The sequence below is a fragment of the Triturus cristatus genome, chromosome 4_2, assembly GCF_964204655.1.
Source record: "Triturus cristatus chromosome 4_2, aTriCri1.1, whole genome shotgun sequence".
NCBI lineage: Eukaryota > Metazoa > Chordata > Amphibia > Caudata > Salamandridae > Triturus > Triturus cristatus.
Window position 1 is genome coordinate 350,862,970 of NC_140586.1, and position 26,843 is coordinate 350,889,812.

A 26,843-nucleotide genomic window follows, 5' to 3' on the forward strand; every position below is an offset into this window, starting at 1 on the left:
TGGTGGTCCAGGTAGCATTGCGCTGTCCCTGGAAGCAGCTAGTCCATGTGCAGGTGAAACCCCAGGAGGGATGTTCCCTCCAGAGGCTGCTCTCACCTGATGGAGAAACGTGTCAGACGCAACCACAAGAGATTCAATAGAAAATGAAGGGTGTGTATTCCTCTGCTGCAAACTGCAAAGCTGACGGGCGAGGGGCAGAGAAGCGCGAGGCCTCTGCTGTGGAGACTGCAGGGGTACAGTGGAGGCTCGGCTTCTTGCCTAATAAGACGCCACGAGTAAAACTGTACATGGGCCCGGGATTCTCAGGAGGCATCTTTAGAGTGCAGGTGCCACATACCACCACTGCCTCGAGGAGGGCATTACCTCAGGGAAGGAAGCGCGTGCCCCCCTGCACTCAAGAGTCTCCGGAGGGGGTGCAGTCCTAGCGGTGTGCAAGTCAGCGAATTCACTGGAAGAGCCGAGCCAGAGGTCTGACGTAGCTCCAGGAACCAAAGAACTAGCCGAGCCAGCAATTTATTTTTTTACTTTTTCTCCTCGCTTTCTCTCTTCGTTTCTTCCATTGTTGGTCTTTCTCTCTCTTTTTCTGTCTACATTTTCTAGCTCTTACTGCTCTTTCTCTTTCTCTCGCCTCCATCTCTATGTTTCTCTGTCTCGTTAGTTTTATTTGCTCCTGCGCCCCATGTTCTACTATATTTCATCATCGGTTGTCTTTGTAAAAGGATTTATTTGTGAAAACATGAATCACTTAAATGTGCAAATAGCCTCGAGTTCGGCCCACTGTAACATCCACAAGGTGTGCATTGCCACATACAGTGCTAAATCAGGGTGGTCTTCCAGGCTAACAGACACCTGAGGCAAGGCACTGTCAACCAGAAACTCGTTCATTCGGACCGGTACAAAAGGCTTGGGGTAGATTGTTTCACATACATTTCTCAACATATTGGAAATTCCTTCTTCTTAACCCCCATAAAGAAGAAGACTTCCTATATCTGAAATGAAAAACTCACGTTTTTTTCCCCACCGGTCTGTGTCCTGCATTCTCCTAAAACAAAGTCCCCTAATTTGGCAGAAATACATGTCTTGGCCCTAAAAAAGTGATTTTTGGGGAGTTGGTGAAAATCCGCTCAACTCTTTTTTGGGAAATTAATGTTCAAAGTTTTTGTGTACATCATGGTGGGGAGGATCTGTGGCCCGACAGATCTGAAGGCAAGATCCGATTGGCTGACACCACGCCACATCAACAAAGAAGAAGCAGCAGCCATTTCAGGAAATGGGGACTCGGTCCCATGTCCTCAGAAAAGGTAGAAATGAACATATAAGGAGGAAAGGTAGGGATGCTCTGACCTTCAAGGCCTGGTGGGAGGTCCACCCAGAGGAACCCCTGCCCCAGCCAGGCAGGCCAAAAACAGTATTTTGTTTTTTACAGGGTTGTGGATCTGCTGACAATCCATAGATCCGCTGCCCCATCCCATAAAAAAGGGCAGGCTTTTCAGTTGTAATCCCCCGTAAACCCCCCACCTCACCCCAAGTGGGTCAAATTGCTTTTTTAAAATATTTTACAGGCTGCCTCCCTTCCAAAGTCAATTTGAGTCCCTGGTGACCCCATCCCCCAGGGTCTCATTATATCATTAAAGAGCAGGAGGGTGGTCAGCTTGCTTACCCAAGCCATTTTAATGCCCCAGGGACCCTATCCCCAAACCCCCAGCATAACACCGGCTACACTGGTGTGCTCCCAACTGGTGGGAACAGCTTTCCTCTTTGCACCCACTGGGCAGGGTGAAACCTGTTTTTGCTGTCCACAAGAGCAAAGGGAGGGAACAGCAGTGTCCCAGGGAATGGCGTCACCGGGACACTGCTGCCATCAAGCCCTGGGAAATTGGGGCCCAAGGCTCACTGGATGGCTCATGGGGCCTCGCACACTCTTTCCCACAAAAAAGGTATTCGGGAATGGGGTCCTTCCATGCTTCAGAAAGGGGTCTGCCTGTTCCCACCTCCCCATTTAAAAGATATCGGCTGAGGGGGATAGGGTCCCATGGCCCTTCAAAAGGCTCTGGGAGGTAGACTGCATGCCCCCTCCCCTTTAAAAATTGATCAGGCCACAGGAGATGGGGTCCTTAGGGACATGCTGAAAAACAAAGAAGGGAGTGAAGAGGTATAATAAGCCGTGGACTCGGACTCCTCTACAAGTACTGAAAAAACAAAGGGAGTCCACTCTCAATTCCAAAGAACTGTACTATCCTTACAAACAGTGACTAAACCTAAGAGAACCATTTGGTTTCCAGTATGGGAGAAACAATACGTGTTCTAAAATAACCCTCACCCACCAAAAGGTCCCTTGCTGGCATGCTTCATCATCGGGTTCTTCCCGCCCGCTGCGGGACAGGGCGTGCTACAACCTACTGATACGTGGGAGTACTTTCAAGTGAAGTGAAATAATGTGATTGATGTGAGAGTGGAAGGGTCAGAAGATAAGGGAGTTAAAAAATACCTGGCTGCAGGGAAAGCTAAACTTTAATACTCCCTATAGCTGGTATTAATAAAAGTGGGGAAAAGGAGGAAAAAGTGATATGATGAGCAGTTTCCTCACGGGGCTACATGTTTCGAAGCCTACACCTAAGCTTATCTTCGGGACCTAGAATGTGGATCCCTTTTACCACTCTTACTGTTACCTAGTGTGGTGAGCCTGGTCAATGCATTGATAAAGCCTAGGCCCGCTTTTTATATTTTGGTGTTCTGGCCGTTTGACAAATGAGTATGTCTGCTTTGCTTGAAATGACACCCTTTATATTGTACACGACATAGTGAGCCATGCACGGCGACAAGAGGTTAGGCGCAGGAGTAGGCCCTGCACACAACCCCATGCTGCGCACGGCAATGAACATCTTCGTTTACATTTAAAAGACATAGAAAGCCGCTGAAAAAAACAAAGGTTAAAGTGACATTACAGTTAAGAACTCAAATAATATCTTTCTTGGTTAACGGGCCGCTATAGTTAGTAAAACATGTCAGGTGTAAGTCGTGTCCTAAAGTAACTAACTCATACCCTCACCATGCACAGTCTTGTCATCAATCATGTCATTTCAGACATTGCAAAAAAAAATAATTGTAAAGAAAAGGGGCCCCCTACTTAGAGGATATGGTTCCTAAATGTAGGGAATACACAACAATTGTACAGAATTTAGGAAACCGATAAACAGAAAAACAATGTAAAAATGATATTACATACTGTCAATGAGAACACAGACAACACTAATTATGGAAAAAAAAAATTATTATTTTACATTGAAAATATATAAAAGTAATTTAATCATTCATACAATAAGCTCGTTTCGGCACAACACAGGTGCCTTCGTCAGAATCGGCCACTGAAAGAGGGACAAGGATTATTCTGAAAAAGAATGAAACATGAAAAACTGGGTTCAGCGGTGACAGTGGTGGAGGATAGGATGTAGCACCACAACTGGTGTGCATTGAACAAAGGAATGTATTCACCGAGATCGTGAATGGAAAGAGAGAAATTGAACAGTATAGATAGTTAAAACACCACAGATAATGTGCTAAACATAGAGAAGACATGTGCACCATTACAGTGGGTAAAACATGATAATGAGCAATGACAAATTGATTCAGAAGGAATATTGATAGAAAACAGAATAGAAAGTTAGAATAATCTACCACCAGAGATAAACCGAATAGTAAGTCCACCCTATTATATGTGCTGTTTGCCTTCATTAATATGGTTTATTATATCAGAAATCACCTTGAGAAATGATCTGATCAAGAGAGAGTGTCTTAAAATATGGTGTACACGAATATGGCTCTCTCGCAAAAGCCGATAAACTGTAAGAAAAAAAGGAAGATTGAGCACAGGGTACTGTAGGCTCTTCATGTGGATATAATGTGGTTTACGGTAAATAGGTACCTTTTAACTAGGCCTGGGCGAAGCACTACGCTACGCTCGCGTAGTTTGCGAAGTTCGCGCTACTTCGCACTACGCGAACTGCACGTAGCACAGTGCGAACACGCGTAGCGTAGTGTTGCGTAGTGCTGCGGTCATTTTTTGCTTGCTCGCGGTCCTCAACGTCAAGTTGGCGACCGTGAGCAAGCAAAATGACATCCTGGCGAGACTTTTTCCTTGTTCGCGATCGCGAGCATGGAAAATAAACCTCCCGGCGAGATTCCCAACGCGAGGAGGTCAGGTTTCTCATTGCGAGGGGTCGCGTATGCTCGCGACCGCTCGCGATGAGAAACTACCAGTTCGCGTTGAGAAAGCTGCCGCTCGAGTAAAAATCTACTCGAGCAGCAGAAAACTACAGCTCGCACTGTGCAAGATGCCATTTTCAATGATTGCACAGTGCCGGTTGCTTGTCCGCACTGTGCAATCATTGAAAACGACATCTGGCACAGTGCGAACAAGGTACTACGCAGTTCGCGAAGTGCTATGCGTAGCTCGCGTAGTGCGAACTTCACTTTGCGTAGCTTCGCGAAGTGCTACTTCGCGAACTACGCCCAGGCCTACTTTTAACCTCTTCCATGCTTAGGACGTCTCCCGGCCGTCATGAGTCACGATGGGCGTGTGCGGACGACGGCCGGGAGATGTCATGACCACGCCCCGGAATGGAATGTCCAGCACTGCAGCAGCGCTGCGGCGGAATTTGCGCCGCAGCGAAGAGGTTAAAATTGGAGGTACAGATAATCCAATGTAATTGTTGATTTTAACAACAGGAGTAATGATGGTGTCTTGAGGCAACTTTGATGAAAATTAGCTGGAAGAAATAAACAAGGACAAAACGCTATATTAATCTAGATGTCGCTCCTCTAACTCTACGATTATTTGTGTGGCTAATTGGTGATGAGAAAAGATGGAAATTGCTAAAATGAATTACCTGAAACCTTCTGATGTGAAGATCAACCAAATTCATAAAAATGGCACAGTGTGGATGGCGTCACGGTTGTACCTGATTCATAAGTTTCAAGGTCCAAAATGATACGATGGATCCCTTAGTTCATGGATAGATTTCAATCTACAAGGGAGGGAACATTCATAAACTTCTAACTTTTATAATGTAAGAAGCTATTTTAATCAGGCGCTATACGCAGTAGATGACAATAACTATCGTTAATAATAGCAATTTGTAATTAAGAAACTAGTGGAATATTCAAAATGGATGAATATCAAACTGTGGATTCCTAGCGACATATTTATGACGGTTAGTAAAACGTTGCTGAAAATGGTGGCAGAAAATGCTAAAAAAGACAATGACCTCTATGATTATAAACTGAAGGTAGCCGATGGAAAAAGCGTAAATGGCTAATGAAAAGCTTTCTATTGTTTACATAAACAGTCTGCTATATTTCTATAGCCATCATATACGGAAACGCTGGCTCCGATATATAGATATGGGAAAAGACTATCTTGGGTGACTACAAGCAGCGAGAGGACGTTTCTGTTAGCTAGCGGCTCGTTCATAATCAATGAGTTACATGCTTATTAGGTTAACAGGGCAGAATGGCTACATATGGCTGGCGCTAGCCACTATAGTTTCAAAGGTATATTTGTTATATAACGTAAGCAAAGAAAGAAGGATATTTAAAAGAACGCTGAAAGAATCAGCCATGCTTACTTGATGCTATCCAGGTTTACGATGTGGCGCTTCCGTGAATGCACGCGTCTTGTCTTACGCTCGTTAAAACGAACGGCAAAAATGGTCATATGACCAACGTGAATTATCACGTGTATTGGTGATGTCCAATGAGTGCAATGGATGAGAAAAAGAAAAAAAAAAAATGGATGTAAATCTTTATTGAAGACTTCGTATGGGCACATCAACGGACAGAAAACCAACTATGTGGAGCTATATAAAGAGATTGCGGGGACAAAAATAGTGGATACATAGGGTCAAAAGTTTAAAAAGATTATTAGGTAATGATGAAAGGCCAGGGCAGTAAATAGATTGGGGTGGTACATAAGCGCATACAGAAATGAAAAACAACAATACAAATTATAATAATCATTTTCTGTATGCACGCATGAATCTATAAAGATTATACCTACCAATACTATCCTCCTCAAGATGAGAAATGATGGGGGAATTGGCTTGTCAATAGTGTCTCATTAAAGTATTAGCCATATGTCAGTGAAGAGAACATGTGTATAGAAGGAATGAAAAGAAAGGGGACAGATTACCTTGTATTATGGCGTATGGCCTGTTCCCAAGGCATTTCCAGATTCAGTCCACTTTTTTACAGTATCTAGGGAAAAAATCCAATAGACTTCTCTGCTTTTTCTGATGTTATCACCATCTTCACCTCTTGTAGAACTGATTTTTTCTAGGATTAACCACTTGATTTCATCGTGGCTATGGTTATTCTCTAAGAAATGCTTAACAAGGGGAGCTACCATCTTATGGGTTCGTATAGCAGAGCGATGTTCAGTAAGTCGTGTAGCCAAACTTCTTGATGTTTCGCCAACGTATCCAAGTTTGCATGGACATAATAGCAAGTATATCACATTTTTTGTTTTACAGTTTGTCAGTGACTTTAATATAATAGTAACCCCGTTATACTCAAATTTTGAGGTGATGATAGCACTATCACATGGCTTACATTGAGAACATTTCAGATTACCCAAAATAGGTGTGCTGCCATCTATGGTTTTCTGAATGAATGGAAGTTTAGTGTTGATACGTGAATGAACAAAGTGATCCTTTAGATTTTTATTACGTCGGTGCGCAAACATGGGACGTGGTAGATTGTGTGTTTCCTCTTGGTTGGTATTTAATATGTATTAAATCAAAAAGAGGCACTAAAGAGGGAAGACGTGCCAGAACACCATCCAATCAAATACTATTTCAACAAGCAAGAACTGGCACCGCGTAGCATAATTTTCATGTAGTCTAGACTGAGTGGAGGAAAGAATATTTTATCAAAAACCTCCAGTACCCATTAAATCATATGGTATAACCCCATCCAGTGTGCTACCAATACTTAAAATTTCAAAGCAACAGAAAAGATGGAAACAAGAAAGTGAAAGGTCAGTCCACAGATTAGTTTAACAACTTTACTCACTCTACACACACCCTCATTATTAGAAAAGGTAGGTGAAAAAATGTGTAAAGAAAGAGAAAGTATCTCACGTGCGCACCACCAGAGGAGCTACTGGTTGGTTCTCACCAGCTTGCCCACGTTTATTTCATCATCGATGACTTTCTCATAAGAAAAATAGTGATGTGTCCAGTGCAAAGAGAGACAAACACAACAAAAAGGATGTGTACTGTGCAAACAAGAACAAAGGATGTACCAACAAAGACAAAGAAGGAGTTAGACTCACAATTGTACTTTTATTTTAATTAGGAGTCTATCCCACTGTTTAAAAACACAGCATGTTGTATGCCTTATTGATGACGGCCAACATGTTTCATTGCCAATTAATTTGTGGCAAATTCATCAGGGCTATAGAGGTCAAAAATCACCTCCCTGGACACACAACAATAAAAAGGACTGACAGACACAAAAAGACAATATAAAGCTTGGTTAGTTCAGCGGGATGTCCACAGTTAAAACCTCTTATGTATATTCACAAATCATCAAGGAAAAATTCCATGACTCTAACCTCAGGTGTATTACCTAGTCGGAGCCTTGGGCCCACATACCAGCTCCCAACCAGTCACAGGGGCGTATAACCTGTTTGCTTTCTCCTCCCTGTTCAAAGAAGCACAACCGTTGCTAGTGCCTGCATCTGTGAAAAGAGTATAATAATGACGAGGATTGACCCCCAGTTTCCACACCGTCACCGTGTGTCTCAATAAAAAACAGAGATGTCATTCCAGCTGCTCCACACCCAGACGTGCATACAAGATCTCGTAAATTTAAGTCAAATAGGGCAGCGCACATGTAGCTATTACAATTAGCCAATCGTCTCACACAATCAGTACTGGTTCTCCTCCCGTATGAACCAGCTGACAATGACCCGCACAACTGCCTGCACGTTTAAAAACTGTGTAGAATATCCCCCAATTAATGAAAAATCGAGCAGCTGTACACTTCTGATAAACACATTTAGAAATGTGCAACTAGTGCCCGCAATAATGACAACTTAAACAGATGTTGGTTAACTTACAATGACCTGCATATCTGTCGGCACATTTAAAACCTAAGCCGAGTCTCCATCCAACATTCGAAACTCAAGCCGCTGCCCCACTTTATAATACACATATATAAACCGTGCACAAGATGCCCCAAAAGTTGAGAGAATCAAGCAGCTGTACAACGTTCAATCGTCAAGCGAGATCTTCATAAAGCCTCTACAATCCCTACGCTTACCGTATACCTTTACACACGGGCGGTAACTCAACCCAGCATCGAGTTACCGCCTCGCCGCGTCCTCTTTCAAACAGTCCGTACTCGCGCATCGCGAGAATCTGAGAGTTCCAATATCCAGTGTAAGCAGCATAGAGAATATGGCGGCCATCTTAGCACTGTTTTTAGTAACAATGGACAATGCAGATAGACACTATTTCAGACAACAATAGTCCGTAAATAAGCCCCGATGTTCCATATTTACTTAGAAACAACAACTCGGCAAAAACCTACAGCTGTATCTAAGCGTATTACACGCAAATCAGCAACACTCACTGCCTCATCATTAGTATCATCCCCTTAGTGATAACCAAAAGACGGGGGTGTCCCTCTTGCAGCAGTTAGTCACTCATCCCCGAACTGATTGCGTATACTCTTTAAATCAACCCAGCTCCGCTTGTTTAGAGTCCGGGAGTCAGTATATACACCACGTACATGCATATAAAAATCAAAAATAAGTGCAATGGCCAGGGTCAACACAGACACTCTCATTCAGACCCCTCAAGGTATATCATGAATTCGTGTCCACTGCTGCGGACCCTGAATCACACACTGGTGTTATACTAGACATAAGGTGGATAGCCTACCTACTGACCTTATTCCACTCAATTTGGTCATTAAGGCCAACAGTGTCCCCCTTCTCTGAATAAATCCAGCGAGCCTCCTTCGCTGCCAATCTCTTCTCGACATCACCAGCATCACCAAACACCTTCTCCAAAACAACCCATTTTAGTGATTTAAAATGATGCGGATGGTCATGGTAATGTTGTACCAGGCGTGTAGTGAGTTTGCCTGCCCTGATCGTGCTTAGATGTTCTTATATGCGCACCTTGACCTTTCTGGACGTTAGACCGATGTAGTGTAACCCACATGGGCAAGTGAGTCTGTATATTACGTGACATGTGTTACAGTTAGTGAACTGACGAAGAAATAAGGTTCTCCCACTACCTAGTGTGATTTCAGTCGTCTTCTCCGTCAGCTCACACACCGAACACCCGCCACAAGGATGGTGTCCTGGGGGAAGAGTGACACTCCTCTTATTATGGACCGGTCTCGTATGCACTAATCTGTCCTTCCAGTTCTGCGTTCTTTTAAACGCAAATCTGGGCTGTGGCATCTGAAAGTTACTTGTAGACAAAAGTGACCAGTGCTTTTTTATTATCTGCCTGATCTTACTAGACAGAGGGTCAAATGTCAAAACCACAGGTAAACTTTCTTTTAGTTCCTTATGACTTCTCTCAAGCAGAGCTTCCCTAGGTGTATTATGGGCCCTCTTACGTGCTCTGGTAATGATTCTCTTCGGATAGGAACGTTGAATCAATTTCTCACTCAAGACCTCAGATTGCCGCAGATAGTCAGAAGTGGAGGAACAGTTCCTACGGTACCTAAGAAATTGGCCCACCGGAAGATTATCCCTCAAAGCCCTGGGATGGAAAGACCGATAGTGCAACAGGGAATTTTTATCAGTGGGATTATGATGCACACTAGTGCTGAGTTTGTCATTCTGGAAGAGATATATAGATGTGCTATGCATCTGGTCCGGTACGCACCAACTGCTTGGTGAATTTTTGGATTGGTTAAATTCGCTTGATACCTGTTTGAAATTCACTTGGCAGATAAGTAGGGAGACGGCCACGTACCTTGATCTTGATATCACTGTGGTGAATGACAAACTCAGCACTAGTGTGCATCATAAACCCACTGATAGAAATTCCCTGTTGCACTATCAGTCTTTCCATCCCAGGGCTTTGAGGGATAATCTTCCGGTGGGCCAATTTCTGAGGTACCGTAGGAACTGTTCCTCCACTTCTGACTATCTGCGGCAATCGGAGGTCTTGAGTGAGAAATTGATTCAACGTTCCTATCCGAAGAGAATCATTACCAGAGCACGTAAGAGGGCCCATAATACACCTAGGGAAGCTCTGCTTGAGAGAAGTCATAAGGAACTAAAAGAAAGTTTACCTGTGGTTTTGACATTTGACCCTCTGTCTAGTAAGATCAGGCAGATAATAAAAAAGCACTGGTCACTTTTGTCTACAAGTAACTTTCAGATGCCACAGCCCAGATTTGCGTTTAAAAGAACGCAGAACTTGAAGGACAGATTAGTGCATACGACACCGGTCCATAATAAGAGGAGCGTCACTCTTCCCCCAGGACACCATCCTTGTGGCGGGTGTTCGGTGTGTGAGCTGACGGAGAAGACGACTGAAATCACACTAGGTAGTGGGAGAACCTGGTTTCTTCGTCAGTTCACTAACTGTAACACATGTCACGTAATATACAGACTCACTTGACCATGTGGGTTACACTACATCGGTCTAACGTCCAGAAAGGTCAAAGTGCGCATACAAGAACATCTAAGCACGATCAGGGTAGGCAAACTCACTACACGCCTGGTACAACATTACCATGACCATCCGCATCATTTTAAATCACTAAAATGGGTTGTTTTGGAGAAGGTGTTTGGTGATGCTGGTGATGTGGAGAAGAGATTGGCAGTGAAGGAGGCTCGCTGGATTTATTCAGAGAAGGGGGACACTGTTGGCCTTAATGACCAAATTGAGTGGAATAAGGTCAGTAGGTAGGCTATCCACCTTATGTCTAGTATAACACCAGTGTGTGATTCAGGGTCCGCAGCAGTGGACACGAATTCATGATATACCTTGAGGGGTCTGAATGAGAGTGTCTGTGTTGACCCTGGCCATTGCACTTATTTTTGATTTTTATATGCATGTACGCGGTGTATATACTGACTCCCAGACTCTAAACAAGCGGAGCTGGGTTGATTTAAAGAGTATATGCAATCAGTTCGGGGATGAGTGACTAACTGCTGCAAGAGGGACACCCCCGTCTTTTGGTTATCACTAAGGGGATGATACTAATGATGAGGCAGTGAGTGTTGCTGATTTGCGTGTAATACGCTTAGATACAGCTGTAGGTTTTTGCCGAGTTGTTGTTTCTAAGTAAATATGGAACATCGGGTCTTATTTACGGACTATTGTTGTCTGAAATAGTGTCTATCTGCATTGTCCATTGTTACTAAAAACAGTGCTAAGATGGCCGCCATATTCTCTATGCTGCTTACACTGGATATTGGAACTCTCAGATTCTCGCGATGCGCGAGTACGGACTGTTTGAAAGAGGACGCGGCGAGGCGGTAACTCGATGCTGGGTTGAGTTACCGCCCGTGTGTAAAGGTATACGGTAAGCGTAGGGATTGTAGAGGCTTTATGAAGATCTCGCTTGACGATTGAACGTTGTACAGCTGCTTGATTCTCTCAACTTTTGGGGCATCTTGTGCACGGTTTATATATGTGTATCATAAAGTGGGGCAGCGACTTGAGTTCCGAATGTTGGGTGGAGACTCGGTTTAGGTTTTAAATGTGCCGACAGATATGCAGGTCATTGTAAGTTAATCAACATCTGTTTGACTTGTCAATATTGCGGGCACTAGTTGCACATTCCTAAATGTGTTTATCAGAAGTGTACAGCTGCTGGATTTTTCATTAATTGGGGCATATTCTACACAGTTTTTAAACATGCAGGCAGTTGTGCGGGTCATTGTCAGCTGGTTCATACGGGAGGAGAACCAGTACTGATTGTGTGAGACGATTGGCTAATTGTAATAGCTACATGTGCGCTGCCCTATTTGACTTAAATTTGCGAGATCTTGTATGCACGTCTGGGTGTGGAGCAGCTGGAATGACATCTCTGTTTTTTATTGAGACACACGGTGACGGTGTGGAAACTGGGAGTCAATCCTCGTCATTATTATACTCTTTTCACAGATGCAGGCACTAGCAACGGTTGTGCTTCTTTGAACAGGGAGGGGAAAGCAAACAGGTTATACGCCCCTGTGACTGGTTGGGAGCTGGAATGTGGGCCCAAGGCTCCGACTAGGTAATACATCTGAGGTTAGAGTCATGGAATTTTTCCATGATGATTTGTGAATATACATAAGAGGTTTTAACGGTGGACATCCCGCTGAACTAACCAAGCTTTATGTTGTCTTTTTGTGTCCGTCAGTCCTTTTTATTGTTGTGTGTCCAGGGAGGTGATTTTTGACCTCTATAGCCCTGATGAATTTGCCACAAATTAATTGGCAATGAAACATGTTGGCCATCATCAATAAGGTATACAACATGCTGTGTTTTTAAACAGTGGTATAGACTCCTAATTAAAATAAAAGTACAATTGTGAGTCTAACCCCTTCTTTGTCTTTGTTGGTACATCCTTTGTTCTTGTTTGCACAGTACACATCCTTTTTGTTGTGTTTGTCTCTCTTTGCACTGGAGACATCACTCTTTTTCTTATGAGAAAGTCATCGATGATGAAATAAACGTGGGCAAGCTGGTGAGAACCAACCAGTAGCTCCTCTGGTGGTGCGCACGTGAGATACTTTCTCTTTCTTTACACAATTTTTCACCTACCTTTTCTAATAATGAGGGTGTGTGTAGAGTGAGTAAAGTTGTTAAACTAATCTGTGGACTGACCTTTCACTTTCTTGTTTCCATCTTTTCTGTTGCTTTGAAATTTTAAGTATTGGTAGCACACTGGATGGGGTTATACCATATGATTTAATGGGTACTGGAGGTTTTTAATAAAATATTCTTTCCTCCACTCAGTCCAGACTACATGAAAATTATGCTACGCGGTGCCAGTTCTTGCTTGTTGAAATGGTATTTAATATGTGCCAATTGGTGCATGTAATGAGACAAATTTGTTCATTACCTGTCGAGTGTCTAGTTATACAGACTAGAGGAGGGTTGATTTTTTCCGTAGTATTGTTGGATAGAAGATGTTCTCTATCATAAAATCTTGCTCGTTGGTAGGCTTCTCTTATGACGCGTCTTGGGTACCCTCTTGCACTGAATTTGCTTTTCATGTTCTCTGATCTCTCTGATCTGTTGTCAAAGTCAGTAATGTTTGTGCAGTTTCTCCGCAAGCGGAAAAACTGTCCAAATGGGATACTGTCTTTTTGTTTAGTAGGGTGGAAGCTTTTATAGTGCAGGAGGGTATTTCTTGCCTTAGGTTTAACAAAAAGATCAACCTCCAGGGTCTGATTGTTTTCTCTGATCAGTATATCTAGGAATTCTTTATTGGTGGAGCTCATATGTGCTGTAAATTTGAGATTTGTATCGCACATATTGATCCAGCTTAGGAACTCTTGAAGTGTAACAGAATCTTTGATCCAGATGAAAAAGATGTCATCTATGTATCGGGCCCAGTTTTGGATGCGATTCGAAAAAAGGGGCTATTTCATTATATATGTGAATGCTTTCAAAACATGCCATATATATATTTGCTACCGTTGGGGAGCATGCTGCCCCCATACTTACTCCTTTGATTTGTCTGTAAAGGGTACCGTCAAAATCAAAGGTGTTTTCCTCTGATACGATATTCAATATCTCTAAGATGAATATCGGACAACAATCAATTTGGTGGAATTCAATAAACCACTTCACAGCCATGAGTGCCCCCTCTTGGGGTATATTACTATAAAGAGATTCCACGTCTAAGGTTACTAGCGTGTCTCTAGAGCTGTTGAAAGGCAAGCCTTCTACTGCCTGTATCGTAGCCTTTGTGTCCTTAATGTAAGATGTAATTTTTGGCACATACGGACATAAAATACGGTCTATGTATTTGCAAATGGGCTCGGTGACTGAGCCGATCGTGGTTACTATTGGTCGATATGGAGGATTGGTTGTGTCCTTATGAATTTTGGGCACACCATAAATGGCTGCCATCTTTGGATTTTCTATATTAAGGAAATCAAACTCTAGTTTGCAGATGGTAACGATTTCTAATGCTCTTTTTGTGGAGTTAAAGATTTTTCTTTGAACACGGGCAGTAGGGTCTGTTTTGACCGGTTGATAGTACACTGTATCATTAAGAAGCTCTTGCATAGTTTGTATATATTTGTCAGTGTCTACCACTACTATGCCTCCTCCTTTGTCACAGTTTTTTATTGTTAGATTCGAATTTAGTCTGAGATTGATAAGTTCATCTAGTTCGTCTCGGTTTAGATGAGGTAAGGGACGATGGAAAGGGCTAATTAGATGTTTAAGTTGGTTAAGTACTATGGTTTCAAAAATCTGTACTTCTGGACCTACCTGATCTAATGTGGGGGTAAAAATAGATTTGGGTCTAAGGCCAGAGTGATTTGCCTGGATAGCTTGATCGGAGTTTTCCATATTGGTAAAAGACTTTTTAAGACGTATTTTACGAAAGAATGCTAATATGTCCTGGTGTAATTCAAAGATGTTAATGCCCGTATGTGGAACGAATGTCAAGCCCTTCGACAGAAGAGAGATGGTCGCATTCGAAAGTTCTTTTTTTAGATAGATTAAAGATGGGTATATCCGTTCTGATCTCCAATGCCGAGCTTTCATTAATACCAGACATAGATTTATTGGTTATGATCTCCAATATTGGGCATTCCATGTGACCAGAAGTTCCTGGTTGTTCTGTGTGTAGTTTCCCAGATTGTAGGTTTTTTGATTTCTGGGTTGATATCTCTGTCTCCAGGGGTCCCGTCTCATATGTCGTCTGCCTAAAAAAGGAGATTGGACAGAGCTTTGGTTACCCATATTTGTGGCCCGGTGTCCTTCTTGATGTAATTGGTTAGTGCTACCCTCTGTCTCGGAATCTGATGTATCCGAGAAGGTAACTACTTTTCTTATCGGACGTTCGGATTAATTTGGTTCGGACTCTTGATATTCTCCTTGTTTGAAAAATTGTTCATTAAGATATGGGTAAGTCCTTTCTTTAGTATTGAATCTTATGTCTTTTTTCAGTTTATCACTTTCTCCTTTAGTCAGATAATCAGAGTAAGACATGACTTCTTTGTCAAGTTCATCTAGAGTTTTTTTCGCTTCTTCCAAGGCATTGTTTTGCTTGATTTTTTCTTCCAGTGAATTTAATTCTAGCAATAAAGTTTGTACAAGTTCCTTTGCAGTTTCTATAATTAATATCATAAGGTCACGGAAGCATCTATTTGCTATAAGTGACCATTTTTCAAGGAACGATCGTATTTGTACAAAGAGGCCTGGAATATTTCTTACTCTTAATCCTTACCCCTGTTTTGAGATAATCAAATGTTTCAGACATTGCAGTCATGCTATCAATGATGTCAGATCATGTCAAGAGTGATATAATATGTGTGTAATTAGCAGTGCATGGCAAGGACTAGAGATATAGTTAATTTATGGCATGAGGTATAGTTATTAGAGAACTATATCTGGTGAATTTCATTGTTATTTAGTTTAATATATTATGCAGTCATTGACATTTTCACCAAGCTATAATGTAACTTTAACCTTGGTTTCCTTCAGTGAATTTCTAAGGTTTTTCATTTTTATTGTAGTCCCAATATTAGTTTTGTACTTTTCCCATTTATTATACAAGTGGTTCTTATAAATTTGTTAGAATAGTTTGCAAAATCAGTATTAATTGTTGCATGGGATTTTAATACACGACTTACATCTCTAGCTTATAAGAAAGCAGGATTTTTGGAACCAAATGCCATTTGTGGTCTCACACTGCCATTCCCTCCCAATTACTAAGCCATGCACCTGTTACTGTGGGCTTTGCAGTTACATTTGGCTCCAATTAATGGCAGATTGATACATTAAATTCCAATAATTTTAATTGGCAAAGTTGCTCACAACATTCCCTGATTATGTTTTTGTTCAATACTTTGGAACTCAATTGTTTCAAACTCTGAAATCTTTCGAACTCCTGGAGTGACCATTCTCATCTCTATGTCACTTTTGATCTTAAAGTTATCATGGAGAGGGACACAAGAGTGTTGCCCTGTGGATTACATTGCTGTTCAGACTATTCTTTTTTTTTTTTTGGGGGGGGGGGGGGGGTGAAGGGGGATGTTCAGAGTGACATTTTAAAATTGGCTTCAATGAACCTTTGAGGTCTTAACTAATGACATGCACATCCTCTCTTATGAAGCTCTATTGAGTTTTTTGTGTTAGATTTTGTTTGATCAGAGTAAATGTGCATAGGGCGCCCTTTAAGACACTAAATGCACCTCAACTTCATAGAACCAGTACATTTACTAAGTTTGAAAAACGATTAATGAAAACCAATCAGGTTGCAAAGTATTCGTATGATCTCTAGTCTGCACTTACTCAATGTATTTTGAGTAAATTCTGGTTTTGATAGCAAATAGTGAAGCCAGGGCTGGAAAAATCTCCCATCCCATTTGATGAAGGTACTTGGCGTTCCTACTTCAGTAACCTATATGCATCAACTGTTACTAACTGACCTGATCAGAGTGTGCTCTTCTCCACTCTAAACCCTTCACCAACTACAGTTCACCCTTGAAGAAATTGAAAATACAATCTTAGAATACAATAGCACAGCTAATGGAAAGATTATATTCCTGCTTGTCTTGTTAAAGCGGACTCCACATTATGGGCTAGAACTCTAAAGCCCTTATTTGATCACTGTTTGAAAACAGATGTTTTTTCAGTCCTGGCAAGATAGCAATGTTATTCCTCTTTAAAAACAAAAAAGGATCACTATCTGCCAATTGCAGTTTTGGATGTCCCAGGAACAATATTTGCAAAATGTTTGCTAAAATGCTTAACAGACAGGGTGCATACAGTTCATCTTTTGCCAATTGAGCAATTGGTATTTTGTGAGGCATGCTCCAGAATAAATAATATTGTATGTCTGTATCTGCTGAGTGAAACATATGTGGAATTTGGTCAAATGAAGGATGTGGCATATGATGACATAAGCAATGCCTTTAACTCAGTAGATACACCTGCACTTTGGCACAAACTTAACAAACTAGCAATTCCAAGTTGACCGCTGCATCTGCTGATGACTCTGTACTCAGATAATTGGTTAAAGTCACCGGAAAAAGAATATTCTTGTCAAAGCGGAGTGCATTCTCATGCTGAAAGCTACCTTAAAATGGTATTTTACTTCCTGTATGGGATTATGTAATAGTGGCAAACATTTGCAGATAGCAGTACCAGAGCAAGAAAATATATCTCCTAGTATTTATGGTGGCCTATTAGATAATGTGTGATACCAGCATATGTCAGATATAGGCATGCAGACTGCCAATTCTTCCTGTTTTTTTGTTCTTTGACTCCACATGCTACTGACTCAGATTGGTTACACTCAATTAAGGAGGAACCAACAAATATTACCATGTGTCTATTACACCTTTTCCTTGAAGAATATGAGCAGATGCAAACATTGTGGATAAGACAGGGAACATTCTTAGTAAACGCTACACAATATGAATATGAGGTTCGAACAGACCTCAAACAGTTAGTAGTGAGGTTAGATACAATGGCCAAGAGTGGGATTATGAGGTACAAGAGTGAAACTTGGAGAGCTAGGATATTACAGCATGAATTTTTAGGGGTATGCCGACCACGATAGTCAGGAAAAATAGGTCATTGTACATTCATGATCATTGGCATCACAGAGCTACATTTCGGTGCAGAGCCCTAGCTCTATGGACAGGTAATAAGACAGATAATAGCATACAGCAGAAGTGCCAGGCAGTGTGGTATGAGAATATAACTAGGTTAAGTTGGGTAGAAACACCTACAGCTCTTTGAGCAGGTAGAAACCCATTGTTTTCTCTTTGTGTTTATGGGGTAATGGAACAGTCCTAGTGGGAAGGAAAATCAACTGCAACATTACATTGTTCTATTCTGACATGCAATGGGGCACCTCCAGTCTGATGGATTATTATTGGATCTGTGGTGAATGGCTGTAAACACGACTCCCTTCAGGTTGGCAAGGCCTTTGTTTCTTACTAACCGTGCAAGCTCCTTCTCTATTGATTCTGGGAATAGATATTTCTGAACTTCATGTTCATCCTATGAGCCGTCCAACGACCTTGTTGTATCATCATCAGAAGAGAACTGCAGAGTATTATGGTACAACAGCCTGGGAAGACGTCCTGCAGGAGCACAGGCTATTTAATGGTGCCCAAATCTTCTTTGGGAGCATCCTTCTGTTCATTCAAGCAAAACCAAACACATGTTGATTGCAGACCACACAGTGGAAGCGGCTCAAGGCTATAAATGCCACTAAGGATGGCTTCAATACCATCAAAGAAGAGCTGGAGCAATGAGAGTAATGCTTATGCAGCACGGATATGTGTTAGACTTAATGACGGCAATGGAAGGAGGAGTATGTTCCAAGATTCACCCAGCCTGTTGTACTTGCATCCCAGTCAATGACACAGAAAACGGAACATTAACAGAAGAGATGGTGGATGAGGGGGTGCCCCCATCGAGTGGTTTGCGGGATAGTCCTCTTGAGTACTATCCTGGATGTTAGGACTATTTAAGGCCTTGTTGCCTATTTTTGTAATGTTGCTTTTGCTGTTCTGTCTCATCTAGATAGTGAAATGTAGAGGAGAATGTGTATGAAGAAATGCCTCTAACCAATAGGGAAGGTGAAGAAGCAACTGGGAAATCAACTAAAGAGTGGAATGTTATAATTAATATTTAAAAATGACAGCCTACTCATGTCAGTGGAAGCACCAGCAGGAAGCTCTGTTCAGTGTTATGTATTAAATGAGAAATACAGGCCTAAGCTGTCTTTGGTAGCAGCATAACAAAAGAGTGTAAATGGAGTCAGGACCCTGGGGGATAACAGTAGATAAGAGCTTCAGTAGAACAGGAAAAAAACATTGTTATAGTAGAAGATGAAGGTCATAAGCCCGCTTTGAAAGAATACATATCTGAGAAATAATGTAGATAATAAAGCTAGAGGTGCAGGATAATTGGTATGTTAGGATTTGCCAGGCAGCAGATGTGTAGGGAGTAGAGCATTGCTATTCTTAAAGTATCACACACCAAGGTCACCAGTAGTGTAGCGTTGATGTCAAAGCGTAACTAATGATAACATTTGCACCGCAGACGCATTTTCGTACCCACGTGCTTAACCGTTTTTGCAGAAAGTCTTACTTTTGATAACAATGTTGAACTTGGCAGATGTTCATTGATTATGTAAATGTGTTACATATTTATGATTATAAGACTACAAAAGAAGCTGTGTTGCACTGCAAGTCGAAGCTCAGGTTCCAGTTCTTTAGAGCTGGCTGACCTTTCATTTGCAGGCTTGATTTTCATTATAGCAAAGTCTGTACTATTTTGCCAGCAGAAATCCTGTCATCTTTTCTTCATTTCGGCAACATACTGTTGTGTGTCAAGTCAAGAGCCTCATGCTACATTGCTGAGAAGACTGTCACTGCTCACCATTGCTATTGCTGAATGTCAATTGTTGAAGGGGTTGTACTTGACCCGGTTTGCAGAGCTATATTAGGAAGGACCTAATAAGTACATCAGTGGGAAACTCAACCCAGTGAGTTGAAACACAGTAAACATGGGGTCTGACGCCCACAAAGTTTTTCTGAATTTACCAAGAGAAATTTCACATAGGAATGTTACAATAATAACTCTCAGAGATAGATTTTTATCGGTTCCCATCTCTCTTTCACCCAATAGAATATATACAAGAAATCTAAAGCTTTGTTTTATAAAGTGAAGAAAATTTTATGCAAAGCATATGTAAAATTATTACAGTAGATATTAAAAGAAGTGTTGCTTTTATAAATGGCCACAGAGTAAATATGAAAATAGACCACCTCCTTATATGAATTCCATTGTTAATAAATCCTAGCTAATAATAATTAGCACTATAGGAACTGCCATAGCGAGGTGTGCCTAGCTTAGCTGCATATCTGAAAGCTTGTGATAGGCATCCTGGAGCAGACTGCAAGGCCAGTTGTTTCTTAGAAGTCTGCAGCTTTGACAGACAAGCATTGGCAAAGCCAATAGTGCGCTGAAATGCTGAGCTACTGGCTTCGCCAATGCTTTTTTGCAATCAAATGATAAAGCATACATATGCAAGCACTAAACAGCAGTTTTGAAATGAGTCTTCTCTTAAAGAAAGCACATCATTAATGAATGTGATGTGTATGTGCGCATGTCATGATGCCTGCACTTGTTAACACCCATATTAGACTGGTAATTTAAAATAATAAATAGATAAGGGCAGGATTTTGAGGGGTGGGGGAAGCAATACAGGAAGCAAGGAGATGGTGTGGAAAAGTTGGAGAGGGAAAACGCACAAGGGAGAGAGAGTTTGAAAACATACACACTCCCATATTGTTCTTAAAGGAAAAGACTAAAGTATTTCCTTGAATGTAGGCAAGGTCAACAGGATACGAGTTATTCCTTTAGAGCAGTGTGAAACCTGGGTGGGGCATACACATCAATAAAGAGGAAAGCCATCAGATAAGATACATGGAAGGGAAATATGCATTCATGAGCAAGATACTGACCCAAAGCTATATAGCTATAGCGCGGGAGCATCTTTTGAATGATGTCAATACACAGCGGCTCCGGCCGTGAAAGATTGCACCACCTGGCAGAAAGGAATACAGGTCTGCAGGGCTGCAATCAATGGCAGCCTGACAGCAGCACGGAGGAAAACGAAATTTGAAACTGGACGACTTTCTTGAGACCCACTGGAGGGTTTTAACCTTGTGTAAATACTGGGGATTCTTTTAAACATGGGACAAACACTTGGACCCCACCGAGGGGGGATTACATTGGCACTACAAAGCCCAGCATGCTACTCACTGGAGAGCGCATGTAAATGGGAGAAAGTGACTTGTAGTGAAGTTCCAGGTTTTGTGCAGGCCCCGCCCTATGATTAAGGTGCAGGAGCACCGAAACGCGTCAGGGATTGGCTATTGAATTGGGAAAGGGTGTACCAGTTTGTGTAATAAAGGTTCTGTTGAACTTTTCCTCCAGGGAGACGCGTCTTTGAAGCTCGGGAGCATCTTTTGAATGATCTATTTATTCACTGAAAAAAAACATAGGTTTCAGTGACGTTATAGTTAGTTGGACATTTGACTCATATAAAACCAGAGAAATTTGCACGTTATATTTAGTTGAGCTAACTATAACTTGTGCGCCAGCAATGCACTGGCGATGACGTCACATATTACATCACTCATGACATGGTCAGTAACATCACTGATGACATCATCCACCTGATAATCTGATGCACATACTGATGGCCTAATATAAACTTTGATACACGCACTCTAAACTACAGACTACTATTTTTGAAACCATACACACAGCAATGCCAGATACTACATACCACCCACTATTTCCTAGGTCTACACTCACATCCACTCACTTATACATGCAGTTACTCATCAATAGAGTACTATAATATGCACTCATACACCTATACATACAGTCACAGTCCCCACTCATCCATAGTTACTCACGCACCTAGTCAGTCATGCAAAGAATCAATCACATACCCATTTACTCATGTATACAGTTATACACACCAACTGCGTTATTTATACACACACCACATCACTTATTTATGCAGATAATAACACATACTTACTGTCTTATACAATCACTGATACAAGCATACACTTTTATACACCCACTCCTTCAAATACCTTACTCTCACGTATACGCCAACACTCACATATACTGCCTTAAAACATGTATAGTTACTCACACACATACCAGTGAGACATTCATTCACTCACCAACACACCCATACACACACTAACTCACCCATACAGCCCTTCCCAGATGTACTTTTGAATCCATACAACCAGTGAATCACCCACTCAGACATGTATGCACAGTCACACACTCCCACCCACCCACCCACACAGACACTCAGGCATTCATACAGATACTCAGACAACAAATCAATAACCCAGATAGACACTCCTGTAGCTACTCACCAACCCATGCAGCCGCTTATACACCAACTGAGACACTAATACAGACTTTCACACAGTTTAGTCACTAACCCATACATTCAGTAACACATGTTCAATCACTCAGTTATACAGTCAGGCACACACCTACTAAATAATCCATTCAGGGACTTGTAAATTCACTATTTCTTCAATGCACCTTGGTATAGATATATATGAAAAATATTTAAACTTTACAGAAACACACATCAGTGATGTCACTGACCATGTAATATGTGACGTCATCACCAGTGCATTGCGGGCACGTGAGTTATAGTTAGCTCAACTAACTATAACGGCGAATTTCTCTGGTTTTATATGAGTCAAATGTCCAACTAACTATAATGACCCTGAAACCTATGGTTTTTTCTGTGAATTTCTAAGGTTTTTCAAATGCTAATTCCTAACTATAACGTCTGTAAAACCTGTGTTTTTTTCAGTGAATATATATCTTGCAAGCAAGTCGGAGTTGGGCTCTTTTCTTTGATGCTTTTTGAAACTACAGGATTCTCCGTTCCTGTTACTGAGAGCCCGACCTGCAGGGTCGGGCCCCCAGTAAAATGGAGCCCTTTGTAAACAGTTGATGGAGGGGGCTTGACCCGCTCGTGCAACGTGCCAGCCACAGGATTTCCGAGGATATTTGGCAACGCGAAGGAGAAAGGGAGATGAAAGACGTTTCTCTCTCTGGGACACCACATTGCAAGTAAACTAATTTGTGCCTGGCAGCGAAGGGCACTGTGCCCGTGATATATTCTGAACACTGTTTGCACTTTAATTGACATTCATCACCAAGATATCGATTTTTACACTATGGTGCATTCTGGGGCCTGCAGTATTTCACTATGGGCCACATGACCACTAGGAGGCTAAAAATTACACTCACCTGTGAACAAGGCGAGGTCGCCAAAATCGGTCAGGAATCTGAAATGAGTGTTTTGATGCTGCTGAGCACTTGACGAATACAAGTCATCTTGCAAGCAAGTCGGAGTTGGGCTCTTTTCTTTGATGTTCTTTGATATAGATATAGATATATATATTTATAGTCATTAATCCGCCTTACCTACCTGGATTCATGTTGCATCCTGGGATCTGTAGTGCACATGCACCCAGTGCACTACAAATGGTGAGAAAGGACATTGCTCCTTGGGGCGGGGCGGATTTAACCAATCATCTAGGGGCTAACAATCAAATACACGATGTTACCTGCAAGTTCCCCATAAGACTCCTGGCGCTGAAGAAGGCATATATGATGCCGAAATGCATTTGCCGTTTTGTGACTGAATAAAGTGGCCTCCCTGCTTACCCCGGCTGTGGCCTCTGCTCTTTCCTTGGAGGAGTTTTTCGTGATTTTTAGCGCGCATGCCAGAGGCGCGCTTCAGAGGCACCCGCATACTAAAGCTGGCCTTGGCTTCGCTGGCATCTGCTGTGGTGGACTTTGTTTCCAGGGTACTGGATGCCAAGGCACACCCCCGGGTCCAGGAGGAGATGGGGTGGTGACAGAGTTATTTAACTCTGCGTTGGGCGCGATTGGATCTCCGGTCCTATCCCCGCCGAGTGGAAACCTGTCCCTGGAGGTTGATGCGGGTTGGGGACCCAGGGGGACATTGCGGTTCATGTAACATGCAGGGGATTTGGTCAGATAACATTGTGACATTAATTTCCGCATTAACAGCAAGTCAATAATCCCCCTTACCTACCTGGATTCATGTTGCATCCTGGGATCTGCAGTGCACATGCACCCAGTGCACTACAAATGGTGAGAAAGGACATTGCTCCTGGGGGCGGGGCGGATTTAACCAATCATCTAGGGGCTAACATTCAAATACACAATGTTACCTGCAAATTCCCCATAAGACTCCTGGCGCTGAAGAAGGCATATATGATGCCGAAATGCATTCGCCGTTTTTTGACTGAATAAAGTGGCCTCCCTGCTTACCCCTGCTGTGGCCTCTGCTCTTTCCTTGGAGGAGTTTTTTGTGAGAGATTATATATATATATATATATATATATATATATATATATATATTAGGGGCATTTATGTCCAGTATAGGTGTCCTTGACATATGAAAAAAACTTTTCTTATGTTTACCATTCAAGGTGCTAAGTGTTTTTATGAGTACAACATTTTAACAGTGGTAGATTGTTTTTAGCATTTACTATGATATTTTATCAATGCTATGTTTCTATCCATGCACATATATTTATATATATATTTATGTGTGTATATTTACTATGTTGGCGCTATTTTGCACTCTGATACTTTATCACAGTACTGTATGACGCTGCTCAGTTTTGCACAATTATCGGAACACCCTTCAATCATGGGGGTTATCTTTTCTCTATGTCTACGCAATGAGGTAGGAGTGTTCATTGCACACGTTTTTGCGCACTTGCACTTTAAATACTGAAAAAAACTCTGTCTCAGCATACCATGTGATCAAGGCCTCCGTGAGGCTGAAACGCGTAATGGCGATGGTGTATGGGCTTGTGAAATAAATCTGTAAAGAAGCACACAAACCTGGGTCTATCTTCGTCTTTTCTGCAAATGCTTGACGACGGAGTAATGGATATATATATATATATATATATGTCGATGCAAAGGCCTGAAAGCTTGAAGACGCACTCACAGCATTTGTAACCAAACGGCTTTATTTCCAGGAAACCAGCATCTACACTTGTGGTGCAAGTTCTTGTGCCGACGCGTTTCAAGGCCGTAGCCTCTTCTTCATGGGCAGTTCAAGGTAAGGCACAGGTGGCTCCAATTCAACCTGTGCCTTACCTTGAACTGCCCATGAAGAAGAGGCTACGGCCTTGAAACGCGTCGGCACAAGAACTTGCACCACAAGTGTAGATGCTGGTTTCCTGGAAATAAAGCCGTTTGGTTACAAATGCTGTGAGTGCGTCTTCAAGCTTTCAGGCCTTTTGCATCGACATAAATCACACGGCTGCCTCGCCGTAGAAGACTGCACCGTCTCCATAATGCAAAGGAGGGGCTACGCGGCTGTTCGGAACTTTGCCTAAAGCCGCGCTCAGCACAGCAGCTGTCAGCTAATCTACCAGCATGGCATTTGGGGGCCCACTGAGGGTGAATATACATGTTTTAATTGAAGGAGACACGGGACTTACTATAAGATTTAATTTTCTCCAATCACGGACTCAATGTCCCAACGTGCACCGTACTATACGTATGCACCGCACATGACCCACTGAGGAAGTGTATTTAAAAATGCTGAATTGGAGCCACCTGTGCCTTACCTTGAACTGCCCATGAAGAAGAGGCTACGGCCTTGAAACGCGTCGGCACAAGAACTTGCACCACAAGTGTAGATGCTGGTTTCCTGGAAATAAAGCCGTTTGGTTACAAATGCTGTGAGTGCGTCTTCAAGCTTTCAGGCCTTTTGCATCGACATATATATATATATATATATATATATATATATTCACTGAAAAAACCATAGGTTTCAGGCACGCCATAGTTAGGAATTAGCATTTAAAAAACATGGTCAGTGACATCACTCCTGACATCACTGATGACATCTCAAATGACATCCCTGATGACATCATCCAGTGAATGTGTGTTTTTCTGAAAATTACATATGTTTTATATATGTATATCTCAAGGTCGATGGAAGAATGAATGGGTATATAAGTGTCTAAATGGATGATTTGTTTTTGAAAAATTGATTGTATAACTGACTGATTAAGTGTATCTTAGTGAATACATGGCTTAGTGAGTAATGTTTAAATATGTAAATATCTGTATCAGTCTCTCACTTTGTGTATAAGTGGCTGCATGGGTTAGTGGGTAGCTACATGAGTGTCTATATAGGTTATTAGTCGGTTTTTTGAGTATCAGTATGAGTGTCTGAGTGTCTGTATGGTTCGGTGGGGGGTATTATGTAGTGCATAGGTGCATGAATGAGTGACTCACTGTTTGTATGTGTTGAAGACAGCATGTGTGCAGGACTGTATGGGTGGATGAGTGTGTGCATGGGTGTGTTATTGAGTGAATGACTGTCTCAATAGTGTCTTTATGAGTAACTACATAGGTTTTAAACTAGTTAATGTGACTATTGCTGTATATAAGTGAGTATATGTGAGAGTGAGAGATTGGAAGAGTTCCTGTATGAATAAGTATGTGTTTCTATAAGTGATTGTTTAAAAGACTAAGGGGCATATTTACAAGCTGGCGACAAAAATTATCGCCGCTTTTGCGGCAGTTTTCGGCCGAAAAGCGGCGATAATTTTATCGCCTAATTAGCAAGGCCACGTTGAAGCGCGAAACCTTGCTTTAGCGTCAGGATTCCTAACGCCCAGCTTTGCATCTCTAATGAGATGCAAAGTGGGCATTCCTGACATAACATGACAGGAGAAATGTCTCTTAGCGACATTTCTCCTATCATCAAGCCCCACGCTATGAAGCATAGCGTCAGGAAAAGTAGCGATAACCCCTGTTATCGCTACTTTCCTTACGTCTGCTTCAGGACTGACTTAGCCATGCTATCCTATAGAAGGTGGATATCGTGGCTAAGTTTGTGGGGCCCTATCAACAAGCTAACGCCACATTGCGTGAGATTATCGCTGGGTTTCCAGCGATAATCTCACGTTAGGCAGTTAGCGTGAGGATTTTTATCGCTGAGGAGATAAGCGTTGCTAATAGCACGCTATCTCAGCGATAAAAATC